At 47.2% G+C, this 14,576-nt stretch overlaps 1 protein-coding gene across 1 annotated transcript in view; it reads left to right on the forward strand.

Moving 5' to 3' along the window:
* ZFP36L1 (ZFP36 ring finger protein like 1) overlaps positions 1-14,576 on the forward strand; it is a 242,883-nt gene that overhangs the window by 21,151 nt on the left and 207,156 nt on the right. The gene's annotated exons all lie outside the window — the stretch shown is intronic.

Here is a 14,576-nt window from a genome sequence, read left to right on the forward strand (position 1 = left end):
TTTTTTTTTTTTTTTTTTTTTTTTTTTTGAGACGGAGTCTCGCTCTGTCGCCCAGGCTGGAATGCAGTGGCGCGATCTCGGCTCACTGCAAGCTCCGCCTCCCGGGTTCACGCCATTCTCCTGCCTCAGCCTCCCGAGTAGCTGGGACTACAGGCGCCCACAACCGCGCCCGGCTAATTTTTTGTATTTTTAGTAGAGACGGGGTTTCACCGTGGTCTCGATCTCCTGACCTTGTGATCCGCCCGCCTCGGCCTCCCAAAGTGCTGGGATTACAGGCGTGAGCCACCGCGCCCGGCATTTTTCTAAATACTATATATGCATTACACAAATTATGTTATATATATTAAATATTTTATAATAAAGCCTTGGGTTTTTTATTTTTATTTTGTCTGTGTGTGTGTGTGTGTGTGTGTGTGTGTGTATTTGTGTGTATGTGCGACTCTGTTGCCCAGGCTGGAGTGCAGTGGCATGATCACAGATCCCTGCAGCCTTGACCTCCCAGGCTCAGGTGATTCTCCCACCTTGGCCCCCTAAGTAGCTGGGACCACAGATGCGTGCCACCTCGCTTGACTAATTTTTGTATTTTTTGTAGAGATGAGGTCTTGTCACATTGCCCAGGCTGGTCTGGAACTCCTGGGCTCAAGTGATCCTCTCGATTCAGCCTCCCAAAATGCTAGGATTACAGGCATGAGCCATCACACTTGGCCAGCTTTGGGTTTTACAAAATGTACTAATTTTTACACCATCAGGTAGCTATAAATGTGACACTTTCACCACATGCTTATGAGGATTGATGATTATTACTCTTTGACATTTTTGCTTCTTTATTCAAGTTCCGTCACTGGTTTGCTCTGATATTAGATAAGTCACTTCAGCCTCGGTAGGATTCAGTTTTTTGTCAAACAGGAAGAAAGATCCTTCCAACCTCTCAATTTTCTAACAGAATTGCTCACAGAATTAAACAAAATAGTAAATGGAAAGGCACTCTGCAGATTTTTGAATGCAATAAGATAGAATAGAGGAAAGAGAATTGAGAGGGAATTGTCATCTGGAATGGAGTTTCCCTTTCCAAAATGAATATATATCATGTGACCAACTGTTAGCACTCACTATCCCTGAGGAGTGGGATGCAGGGGTCCAAAGGATGAGAAAAGGGACTTTAGAGTTTCCATCTTCCATCCACATCTCACCGGGGCCAGCAGCTTCTCCATAGAGCCTTCCTTGACTCTACCTTTCACTCTGATCTCTCTGTTCTCTAAATTCTTTCTTTCTTTCTTTCTTTCTTTCTTTCTTTCTTTCTTTCTTTCTTTCTTTCTTTCTTTCTTTCTTTCTTTCTTTCTTTCTTTCTCTTTCTTTCTTTTCTTTCTTTCTTTCTTCTTTCTTTCTTTCTTTTTCTTTCTTTCTTCTCTCTCTCTCTCTCTCTCTCTTTCTTTCTGTCTTTCTTTCTTTCTTGATGGAGTGTTGCTCTGTCATCAGGCTGGAGTGCAGTGCCACAATCTTGGCTCACTGCAACCTCCACCTCCCAGGTTCAAGCAATTCTCCTGCCTCAGCCTCCTGAGTAGCTGGGATTACAGGCGCCTGCCACCACTCCAAGCTCATTTTTGTATTTTTAATAGAGATGGGTTTTCACCGTGTTAGCTAAGATGGTCTTGATCTCTCAACTTCGTGATCCACCCACCTCGGGCTCCCAAAGTGCGGGGATTACAGGCACGAGCCACCGTGCCCGGCCTCTAAATTCTTTCTTTTTTTCTCTTTGAGGTTATCATAAAACAGCACATTCTCTAAATTCTAACTCAAATGTTTTTGAACTTAAGGTTGTTTGACTTTATACTATAATTGTTTAATGTACATTAATGATGATGTCCCTCTTACTTTCATTTCCTGTAAAGGAGGGTCCACAGAAGGCATGGCATTTCAATGGTGGAATTTTAGGCATTAGCGAGCAGGTCAAAGAGATATTTTTTGGGGGAAAGAGTGGTCTTTTCAGATTCTAAAATTACAGAAAGTTGGATGTATTGGGAGGAGCTTCAAATTAAACTTTCAAAGACATAGGTTATAGTCTGGGTGTTTCAATTGCTAGCCCTGAGCATGTCAAGTCTTGTAACCTTCCTGATTTCAGTTTCTTGAGCTAGAAAAGGGAGCCTATGAATAACTGCCCTGCCCACTTCCTTATGGTGTTTTGGGGATTTGGTGAACCAACATGCAGTTAAAAAGCTTTGAAGATGGTGGGGTTTTGTGGAACAACAAGGGCCTAGTGCTATAATGTGATGACTTCAAGTGTGCCCCACAAAGTCATTCAAGGGATACACTCACACAATGCTTGCTGGCTGAGGCTGGAGGGAAGGGATTCCTCTCATTGACCCTGAGTGTCATGCACAGACCTCGGGCTTTGGCTTTAGGCAGAACTTGGTTCACCAATAGACCTCCTCCCCTTCCCAGCACATGGGAGATTGTACCTCTCAGCTCCCTTGCTGTTGGGTAGAGCCATGGGGACTAGTTCTGACCAATGAAACAATAGAGGAAGTTCACTTCCAGGCTAGTGAAACACTCATGCGTGATTCTCCATTCTCTCTCTTTCCCTCTCATGGCAATTGTAGAGGAGGCCTTGTGTTGACACTGGGGGACCCAAAGATCACAGCAGCCAGGATCACTGAGTCCCTGCTTGGAAGGTGGCTGTGTGAAGGAGAAATATACACCAGTCGTGTAAAACTGCTGAGATTCTTAGAACTGTTTGTTACTGCAGCACAACCTAACCTATCCTGTCCAATGTATAGCCTGAGTCTCAGGTGCCCCTCCTCTGGGATAATAACACGTATTGCACATGTTTGTGGTGAAGATTTAATGAGAGAATGTGTGAAGCTCTTAGCTCAATGTTGGCTCGTGGGACGAGCTCATGAAATAGATTCCTGTCCTCTCTGGCAGGGTACTGCATTCTTGACAAAGGCAGATAAGCCCACCTGACCAGACCTTCCCTTGGCCCTCAGAGGCACAACAATGAGGTCAGGAGTTCCTCATGGAAGCAGATGCACAATCCTTATTAACCTGCAAGTATTATGAGTTCTGTCTCTCCACACTTCCCATCTCTTTTCATAGAAATCCTGGGGCAGTAATTTGAGGCTGCTGAGAGATGTGGCACTGACAGCCGCTGACATCCGTCTTTCGTTTGCAACAAGCTGTGGCAACTCCACTTTCCCCACCCCACCTCCACCAACTGGCTTCTCTTCTGCTGGGGGTAGGGGTGGGGACTGAATGGCTGGGGAGTCGGTGGTGGGTGGGGAGGGGCATTCCTTCCTCATTTACCATGATCTGTCCCCCTCAGCCTAAGGGAAGCATTTGGGAAGATCAGCATTCAGTAGGGCTTCTGAACCTCGCTTAGTACGTGCCTTGACTCAGTAAAAAACCAAATAATTGCAAAATAATAAAGAAAGAAAGAAAATAAAAACTCTACGCTGTGGGTGCCTTTTTTGTTTTTTGAAGTGAAGGTGAATGAAATGGTGATATGCTAGGAATAAACCATAAACTCGATGCCTGAAAAGGTAGAAACAAAACTTCTATGGAAAAGTACCTTTCCCCACCCCCCACCTTTTCCTTTTTTGAGGCAGGGCTTGTTCTGTCACCCAGTCTGGGGTGCAATGGTGTGATCTCGGCTCACTACAACCTCTGTTTCCTGGGCTCAGACGATCCTCCTACCTCAGACTCCTGAGTAGCTGGGACTACGGGTGCGCACCACCATGCTCAGCTAATTTTTTAAGAAATGGGGTTTTGCTATGTCGCCCAGACTGGTCACAAACTCCTGGGCTCAAGCAGTATGCCTGCCTCAGCTCCTAAAAGCGCTGAGATTACAGCTGTGAGCCACCATGCCCAGCCACCTTTTCCTTTTCAATAATGGTCCAAGATGTGGTTCTGTCCGGGTGCTTCTGCAACCAGGCTGGTCCTTTTAGCTGAATCAGGAAAGTGATTTCTTGAATCCCACAGAGAGGAACTGGAGAGCTTAAAAAGCCTTTAGAAAGTTAACTCAGGGTGATTGTAGTCTTTTCCAGAGCCAGGAACTGAGGCCTCACCGGACACCTTCCCCCACAATGTCCTCCCACTCCTCCGTGAGCTCACACATCCAGGCACACACATACCCATTCAGTTATGGAGGAGAGGACGGGAGCAACTGGAGAAGCTTCCAGCCTAACCTTTGAAGACTCAAAAGAAATTCAAGTCCATTTTCAAAGTGTAGCCCTGGCTGTGGTGGGGCCTGGTCCTGACCTGCAGGAGCTGTGGCTAGACTAGCAAGGAGCTACTCCAGACAGGCCAGGAAAATAGATTCCACTTCCCACACCCCACCTTATGAGAAACAGATGACTCCTTTCTGAGAAACGGTGAGCGCCTCCAGAAATCCATCCCTGTCCCCTTTTTTATTTTGTTCCAAAGCAAATACTTCCCTTGGCTTCTGTTCTCACGTCCAGACAAGCTCTGCAGGAGCGGAACTCCCAGAGCCAGGGACCTGGACTTGAATGGAAGTCAAAGAACCTATGGGTGAGCTATGACCACAGACTGGTGGGCTGATTTCATAACAAGTGCTCCAGACTTACATATCCAAATAAGCATTCCCTTCAAAATCATCACCTAGGTAGGCTATAGGTTTACTTCAAGGGTAATTAACAAAGGTATCAACATTGATGGAACATCTGCCAAATGTTAGGCTCGCGCTAAGGGGCCTATGGGTATTAGCCCATTTGACCCTCACAGCCTCAATAACATGAGAAAACTGAGGTTCAGAGAGTCACATCACTACTGGGTGATAAGGCTGAACTCAGGTCATCTGACTTCAAAACCGGGGTTAGAATGACTTTCAGAGTCAGGAGTGAACGCAGTCCTTTAAGATCTCACTGCTGGCATAAGGGCCTACCTTTATCAGGTTCAGCCAGTGCAATCCAGAGCCGTCACACTCTCATTATTTCATTGAAATCTCTCCACAGTGTGACATGCGGGTGATCACCACGACCTTCGTAGGCAGGAAGCTGGGTAACTCAGAGAGGTTACGGAACTGGCTATTACAAGAAGTGGCACTGAGATAACTCTTGGGAATGATTTGACTTCTGGAAACAGCCAAAAACTATTTGTAGCAAAGTCAACTAAACTGGGTAAGTCCTCAAGGTGGGCAAAATTAGGCATACTCAATAAAAATTTACACAAACTGCTCATCGTGTGTGGTACATAGGCTGGTCATGAAGACATGGCCTCGGTTCTTAGCAGCCTGAGCCAAAATCTGCCTCCTTGTAATTTGCCTCTGGGGCTCCAATTTGAATTTGGAGGTGCATTGAATTGGTCGATTTAATACCCCTACCCCTCTTCCACGCCTTCCTAACAAGCCTGGTTATCTGATTACCAAACTGGGCAGACTAGAAGCAGCAAATTAGAAAACACAGAGATGTGGCCAGGTGCGGTGGCTCACGCCTGTTATCCCAGCACTTTGGGAGGCCAAGGTGGGTGGATTGCCTGAGCTCGGGAATTCCAGACCAGCCTGGGCAACATGGCGAAATCCCATCTCTACTAAAAATACAAAAATTAGCAAGGCGTGGTGGTGTGCGCCTGTAATCCCAGCTACCCAAAAGGCTGAGGCATGAGAATCACTGGAACCCGGGGAGCAGAGACTGCAGTGAGCTGAGATTGTGCCACTGCACTCCAGCCTGGGTGACAGAGCAAGACTCTGTCTCAAAACAAAACAAAACACAAAAAATTAGCCATGGTTGTGTGCACCTGTAATCCCAGTCACTCAGAAGGCTGAGGCATGAAATCACTTGAACCCAGGAGGCAGAGGTTGCAGTGAGCCAGGATTGTGCCAGGATCGTGCCATTTTACTTCAGCCGGGGCAACAGAGTCAGACTCTGTCTCAAAAAAAAAAAAAAAAAGGAAAGAAAAGAAAACACAGAGATGCATTATTCAAATCACCTGGGAAGTTTCTAACCTACTGAAGTCTGGGTTCCCCTCCCAGAGAGTCTATTTTTATTGGTCAGCTTTGGGGCCCAGGTATGGTTTTGTGTGTGTGTGTGTGTGTGTGTGTTTATTTATTTTTGGTTTTTGTTGTTTTTTTGAGACGGAGTTTCGCTCTTGTTGCCCAGGCTGGAGTGCAGTGGCACGATTTCTGCTCACTGCAACCTCTGCCTCCCAGTTTCAAGTGATTCTCCTATCTCAGCCTCCTGAGTAGCTGGAATTGCAGAAGCATGCCACCACGCTTGGCTAACTTTTGTATTTTTAGTAGAGACGGGGTTTTGCCATGTTGCCCAGGCTGATCATGGACTCCTGAGCTCAGGCAATCCACCCACTTCGGCCTCCTAAAGTGCTGGGATAACAGGCATGAGCCACCACGCCCAACCACATCTCTGTGTTTTCTAATTTGCTGCTTCTAGTCTGCCCAGTTTGGTAACCAGATAACCAGGCTTGTTAGGAAGGCGTGAGCCACCGAGCCCAGCTGTGGTTGTTATTTTTGAAGTTCATCAGGTAATTTTAGCCAGGGTTGGGAACTGCAGTGTTAGGAAGAGAGAATTTAGACTAGTTCAAGGTGTCACAGGAAGCGAGCACCAGAGCTGGGCTTTAAGCCACAGCCCACCTGAACCTTCAGACTAAGCAAGTGCTCAGTAAATATGATGTCAACCCTACTGTTCAAGGGTGGCACCATGAAAGTAAATCCAGCTTTCCAGTGAGATCCTATTTGCCAGGGATTGAGGCAGGTGCCTGGTCCCTGCCTCCTCCATTCCCGAGAGCCAAAGGAGGCCCAGGGGTGGTACTGCCTGTGTTCCTGCCTTGCTGCTGCTTCTTCCTTGTTTTATTTGAGACAGCGTCTCCCTCTGTCACCCAGGCTGCAGAGCAGCAGCACAATCTCAGCTCACTGCAACCTCCACCTTCTGGGCTCAGGTGATTCTCCTGCCTCAGCCTCCCGAGTAGCTGGGATTACAGGTGTATACCACCACACCTGGCTAATTTTTGTATCTTTAGTAGAGACGGGGTTTCGCCACGTTGGCCAGGCTGGTCTTGAACTTCTGACCTCAAGTGATCTGCCCACCTTGGCCTCCCAAAGTGCTGGGATTACAGGTATGAGCCGCCACACCTGGCCCTGCCTTGCTTCTGGTAAGATTTTGAATCCTTGTCTAATTTAATTTAGCTTTACAGGGAGTGTGTGTGTGTGCGCGCGCGCGCGCGCGCGTGTGTGTGTGCGTGCGTGCATGCATGCATGTGTGTGTGTGTGTGTGTCTGTCCATCTGTCTGTATACCCATAACCTTTAGCTTGAGGGGACATGAGGAGAGGGATGGCCCCCTGGTCCTGGCACTTTCCTGCATGAGACTGATAGGAATAGCAAGCCACAGACACCGTGACAAGGATGGACTGGGACTGTCTCCATTGTGACTCCTCATTGGAGAAGCCACCAAGGAGCCAGACCCTGCCTGGTCCGTCTCCCTGGGAAGCTCTGTACTTCAGCGTCTCTAGTTGTCTTTTTTCATCAGTGCAAGGTTCCCCCAGGCGCTCGGGTCCTGGCTCCACATACAGATGCATTTGTCAGTTGCTACACCCCTTACCTTTCCCTTCCATGGCTACCACATCCTTCATCCCTCAGCACAAGGACATACTTTATCTTTGAGAGAGCAGACCGGAATTTCAGGCCAAGAATAAGGCACGGGTGTGGAGTGATTAGCTCAACTTCCTACCATCTATACAGTTTACCAAATGCTTCCACAGATGCAATTTCATTTAGTACATCTTCAAAATAACCTTGTATAAAGGATAATTTTATGTGTCAACCTGACTAAGCAACAGGGTGCCCAGATATTTTTGTCAAACATTAGTCTGGGTGTTTCTGTGAGAGTGCTGGGTTGAGAGGAACATTGAAATCAGTGGACTGCACCTTCCCTCCCGAGTTTCTGGGTGGGCCTCATCCAATCAGTTGAAGGCCTGAACAGAACAAAGGCTGACCCTCCCCTGAGGAAGAAGACAGGATTCTTCCTGCCTGTTGACCTCCAAGCTGGGACATCAGCTTTTTTCCTGCTTTTGGACCCTTTCCTCTGATGAGACATCGGCTCTCCTGGCTCTCGGGCCTTTGCACTTGGACTAGAATGAAACCATTTGCTCTCCTGGGTCTCAGCTTGCCGACTCACCCTGCAGATCTGTGCATAATCACAGGAACCAGTTTCCTGTAAGAAATCTCTTCCGGCCAGGTGCAGCGGCTCACACCTGTAATCCCAGCACTTTGGGAGGCTGAGGCGGGTGGATCACTTGAGGTCAGAAGTTCAAGACCAGCCTGGCCAACAGGGTGAAACCCCATGTCTACTAAAAATACAGAAAATTAGCCAGGCGTGGTGGCACGCACCTGTAATCCCAGCTACTTGGGAGGTTGAGGCAGGAGCATCGCTGGAACCCAGGAGGCAGAGGTTGCAGTGAACCGAGATCTTACCACTGCACTCTAGCCTGGGAGACAGAGTAAGACTCTGTCTCAAAAAAGAAAAAAAAAAAAAAAAAAAAAAAAAAAAAGAAATCTCTCCCTCACACATCCCATTGGTTCTGTTTCTCAGGAACACCCTAATACACCTTGTCTCACAGATATTGCTAATCTTCTCATTTTACAGATGAGAAAATATTCGAGTCAAAGCCACTGCATATGTGGCCAGCCCTGAAAAAAGTTCTGTAACTTGTTCAAGGTCAGTGTCAGTGTCCTCAGTAGAGCAAGACTTGAAGGTGGGTTTAATTTATTAAATTATATAGCCTTTCTGGGAACTCTCTTTCTCAAGCACAGGGCCCCCCTTGAGAACCCAACCCTCAAGGGGCTACTCCTGAACTTAGGATTAGCTGTCTCCAGCCCCTGAGAGGCCTGAGAAAACTGAGTGTTTCTTTTCTGGGCTCCAGGTTCTTCCCAATTTAGCTCTGGATTAAAGTGTGCTCTCCTGATGATGGGCCACTGACACCCACTCAGGTGTGCGCTGCCCTTACCTCTCTAACAGCAGCACCTGGATTTTGCTCACTCTCACTCTGCTCTCATTGCCCGCTCCTTTCTCGCCATGTTTCGTGCATTGTGCAGCTCACCTTGACCAGGTAGAGCTCCCACTTCAGCCCCCTCCCCATCTTGTCCAGTACATGCCTGGATCTATGATCTCTGATTCTTTCACAGGGAGCTATGCAAATGGATATTGACAGATGAGTTAAACACAGGCACTGTCCTTCCCTGTTCTACAGTCCTTTCCTTTTTTTTTTTATTTGAGATGGATTCTCACTCTGTCTCCCAGGCTGGAGTGCAGTGGCGCAATCTCGGCTCACTGCAACCTCTCCGCCTCCCCAGTTCAAGTGATTCTCCTACCTCAGACTCCTGAGTAGCTGGGGTTACAGGCGCGTGTCACCAAACCCAGCTAATGTTTGTATTTTCAGTAGAGATGGGGTTTTGTCACGTTGGCCAGGCTGGTCTTGAATTCCTGACCTCAGGTGATCTGCCCACCTCGGCCTCCCAAAGTGCTGGGATTACAGGCGTAAGCCACTGCGCCTGGCCAGTCCTTTCCTTTTTAAAGAGCTGAAAATATTTCAGAACCCACATAATTTCCATTTTGTTGTCAAGCCACAACCATTGTTTCAGAGAGAAGGCTCTATATGAAAAAGACTAGGTCTTTTTTTTTTTTTTTTTTTTTGTAATCATGTGCCTGTAGATATGAAAAAAACTAGGTCTTTTGAATCTCCATTTCTCTCCCCACCTCCTTATACATTCCTTTCTCACTCCAGATAATTGCCTCCTCCCTGCAGGTTTATTTCCAAAGTAATTCAAGAAAATTGCTTTGACCCCTGTGTGATGGGTCCACACATTGTGATCTTCTGTGGCTCCTAAAATGTTTTAGAGTTTTCTGGCGGGGGGATAGGTTAGCTTTTTCTTGGCCATAGACTGGGTAGTTCTGGTATGACAGCAAATGTAATCTAATTTTTCTTCTTTTTTCTTATTTATTTATTCATTCATTTTTTTTTCAGCTCCAGCTGCAAGGAATTCTGATTTTTAGATGATGAAAAAAAGGAAGGAAAGAAAGGAAGGAAGAAGTAGAGGAAAGAAAGCAAGCAAGAAAGAAACGAATAGCAGCATCCAACAACGAAGTTTACATGTACCTTAAGGGAAAGAATTTTGTAAGAAAGCTTTTATTTGCAGATAATGTCTGCAAATTGCACCTGTGGCCAACCAGAAATGGGGAGGACTGATAACTGCAGCAAGCCACTTACCAGTTTCAAAATTATATTTATCTCATTTCCCCCATTTTTAGTAGTTGAAAACACTTCAACACATTCACTGTTAATAATTCTTGCCTCTGGCCGGGCGCGGTGGCTCAAGCCTGTAATCCCAGCACTTTGGGAGGCCGAGACGGGCGGATCACGAGGTCAGGAGATCGAGACCATCCACCGTGAAACCCCGTCTCTACTAAAAATACAAAAAACTAGCCGGGCGAGGTGGCGGACGCCTGTAGTCCCAGCTACTCCGGAGGCTGAGGCAGGAGAATGGCGTAAACCCGGGAGGCGGAGCTTGCAGTGAGCTGAGATCCGGCCACTGCACTCCAGCCTGGGCTACAGAGCAAGACTCCGTCTCAAAAAAAAAAAATAATAATAATAATAATTCTTGCCTCTGAGCATATAGGAAATAGGTTAGTGATGGGACGTGCTTAGGATTATAGGCCATGGTGGGAGATAAGAAGATCTTTGAGACCTGAACAACTTCCTCCATGAGGCTGTCACTCAGGGCAGCTCCTGGCTAAGACCTGGGAACCGTGCTGTTAAGCTGTGCTGACATGGAGTTAGAAGGAATGTGGAGGAGGGCTTTCCAGAAGGCAGGAGCCTGGAAGAGGGACTTGAGGGTCTTGAAAAAAAGGCATGTGGGCAGGAGTGTCAGGAGGGCCATGAGGTAATGCTCCCAGAGTGCTCTGAGCCCTCTGGTTAAAGGACATTTAACCACAGATTATTATCCTGCCTATTATTTGTGTCTGAAATAACAGCTATGACAATGGATGCTGTAAAGGTCAGCCCTGGGGCTCCTGTTGTCTGATGCACTTAGTAAGAGTTGGGGGTGGAAAAGAGTTGATGAGGCTTGCTGTTGATCTAAACACTTTTCAGCCGGCCAAGGCCAAGGCATGGGATGCCTATGAGAAACCCCAGATGAAACTGATCTCTTGTGGTCCTCAGGCAAGGATGGCAGCTGAAATTTAACTTGAATATGTGCAAGGTAAGGCCCACGGTGTGAAAGCTCATCTCAGCATCTTTTTGAGGGCAGAACTCTCAGGGTGGAACCCTGAGAGGCTGGACCAGACACAGAGAGTAGGCACTCACTCAGTTCAGGGCAGAGGCCTGCCTTGGTCACCAAGCACACAGCATGCCAGGTGGAGTAGGGCCATGGGCTCTGGGCTCCTGAACAGTTACTAGGCCCCACAGGGGTTTGGACTGCCCTTTCCTGTCTAGAGTCATCTCAGATCTCACTGGGTATTGCTTGGTAGGACTGTAGCAATTCCACCCCTTCACCTTACATGAAGAGAGGGCGGATCTTGGAGGAGAGACCTGCCCAAGGTCACCCAGCTAGAGGGAGGTTGAGCCAGGACCAGAAGCTGGGCCCTTGTCTTCCAGTTGGAGTATCTCCTCCACTCCACCTTGTCTGCACGCCTCCCATCCAACCTGAGGCAGGTAAACAGCTGCCTCACAGCCCCCCGCTGGACATAGTGGGAGATGGGAAGCCCAGGGGCCACCCAGTTCTCCTTACTCCACTCCAGTCACTTCCAACAAATGTGTTTTGAGTACTTGTTACATATCGTGCACTGTCACACATGGGGGATAAGGACATGAAGTTTAGTATCAGACCTTGGTCATTTAATCCCTTTGAGCCTTGACTTCCTCATCTGGAAAATGTGCAACACCAACCCCTGTGTCTAACACATATAGTGAGTGTTCCCTTAAAGGTACAAGATGAAGGCCAGCTCTCAGGAAGTTGGCGTCTGTCGGGGGAGCCAGGTTCATCATCAGCGATACTCAGTGTGTACAAACAAAGTTGTTTAAGAGCAGAAGAAGGAATAACTAACTCTAGCTAGGCTGTACCAATATCTGCTCTGCCACATTGCGGCTGGATGACCAGAAGCAAGTTCCTCACCCTCTCTAATGGAGCCTGAATTGCCTTATTGGTAAATGGGATGATGTAAGTAGCACATAAATGCCAGCTTATGGATTTATGAATTGGAGATAACAAATATAAAGCATTTGACAGTTAGTAGGCATCAATAGAGTATATCTTTTTTTTTCTTTTCTTTTTTGCTTGAAGCCAAATCTTCACAGAAGAGGTAACATTTGTGTTAGGTTTTGAGAGACAGGCAGAGCTTTATGGGGAGAAGATGGACAGGACAGCATGCACAGAGGCATGAAGACATGAAAATATGGCGTCTTCAGAGAAGGACAAGAAGCTTGGGGATTCTGGAGCAAGGCATGTGTAGGAGAGTGGTAGAGAGACTGGGACCAGGCTGTGATGGGCCTTGTACCCAACGTAAAGAAATTTGGATCTATGAACAATGAGGACCGTTAGGGGTTTTTGAATTTAGGCAAGACATGGTCAAATTAGCATTTATAAGATATGCTTTGTTAGCATTTCCTTGGCTGTTTGTTTTTGCTTGTTTCACTGAGAGTCGCATTCTAACAACAGTAACACAACAGTGATAAACTCCTGAATGTCTATCAGAACTCTCTTCATTGCAAGTGACAGGAAACCAAACTCAAGTTAGGTGTGATGGTTTGAAAATATGTCTGCTGGGCCAAGTGTAGTGGCTTATGCCTGTAGTTTGGGAGGCTGAAGTGGGAGGATCACTTGAGGCCAGGAGTCCAAAACGAGCCTGCACAACATAGTGAAACTCCATCTCTACAAAAAATAAAACAAGTTAGCCAGGTGTAGTGGTGCATGCCTGTAGTCCTAGCCACTCAGGAGGCTGAGGATTGCTTGAGCCCAGGAATTTGAGGCTGCAGTGAGCTGTCATTGCACCACTGCACTCCAGCCTGGGTGACATCGTGAGACACAGTCAAAAAAAAGAAAGAAAGGAAGGAAGGGAGGGAGAGAGGGAGGGAGGAAAGAAGGAAAAAAAGAAGGAAGGAAGGAAAAAGACGTCCACAAATTCTTTGATACTCCTCCCTTCAAGTGGTAAAGGCTGATCCCCCTCCCTTTGAGCATAGACTGGACTTGATAATTCATTTCCCACAAATAGAATAAGTGGGAAGTGACAATGCAAGACTCCAGAGACTAGGTCATAAAAGGCACAGCAGCTTCCCCCTCACTGGCCCTCTCCTGGGTGACTCTTCCGGAGGACGCCAGCTGCCATGCTCTGAGAACACTTCATCAGCCTAAGGACAGCCCGTATGGCAAGGAACTGAAACCTCTGTCAAAAGACACATGGGTGGACCAGCATGTGATTTCACATCCTTCAGGCCTGGTCAAGCCTCCAGATTCCTTGCTAACATTCAGTCTGAAATCATATGAGAGACGCCGAGCCAGCACCACCCCGCTAAGCTGCTCCCAAATCCTTGACCTACACACATTGTGCAATAAGAAATGTTTGTTTTTTGAAGCCCCTAAATTTTGCAGTAATCTATTATGCAGCAATAGATAGCTAATACATCAGCTTAAGCAAAAAGGGAACTTACTGGTGTACATAACTGTGAAGACTAGAGGTAGGGACAACTAGATGCGAGTCATCAAAAGACGTCACTGGGGGCTGGACGTGGTGGCTCACGCCTGTAATCCCAGCACTTTGGGAGACCGAAGCAGGTGGATCATTTGAAGTCAAGAGTTTAAGACCAGTCTGGCCAACATGGTGAAACTCCATCTCTACTAAAAACACACAAAAAATTAGCTGGGTGTGTTGGTACATTATCTGTAATCCCAGCTACTCAGGAGGCTGAGGAAGGAGAATTGCTTGAACTCGGGAGGTGGGGGTGGCAGTGAACTGAGATGGCACCACTGCACTCCAACCTGAGTGTCGGAATGAGACTGTCTCTAAATAAACAAATAAAAAGCTGGGCATGGTGGTGCATGCCTGCAGTCCCAGCTACTCGGGAGGCTAAGGTGGTAGGATTGTTTGAACCCAGGGAGTCAAGGCTGCAGGGAGCCATGATAGCGCACCATGCACTCCAGCTTGGGTGACAGAGCCTCAAAGAAAAGACAGAGACCCTGCCTCAAAGAAAAAAAAAAAGAAAAGTTTCATTGTGTGTCCTTCATTCTGATTGGGTCCCATGCCCTAAGCCAATCGTGTGCTCTGATTGGCTAGGCCTGTCATTTGCCCAGCCCTGTTGACTAGGGGTGGGGTCAACTCTACCTGAAGCCCAGGGATTGGAGCAGGGGAGGTGTCCTCCCAGAGGAATATCAAGGTATGGTTGCCAGGAGGGGGAAATGGTTGCTGGACAGCAAAACAACAGGTATCTATTATACCCACAATTGCATTGTACTTTTCAGTGTGTGTCTCATGTGCATTATTTCTTGCTAGCTACTGTGACCTATTGGCTGTTCCTGGAATGCTCATGTTTTCTCACCCATTTAGGTCTTAAAGGCTACCTACTC

This window comes from Macaca thibetana, chromosome 7 (genome assembly GCF_024542745.1).
Source record: "Macaca thibetana thibetana isolate TM-01 chromosome 7, ASM2454274v1, whole genome shotgun sequence".
NCBI lineage: Eukaryota > Metazoa > Chordata > Mammalia > Primates > Cercopithecidae > Macaca > Macaca thibetana.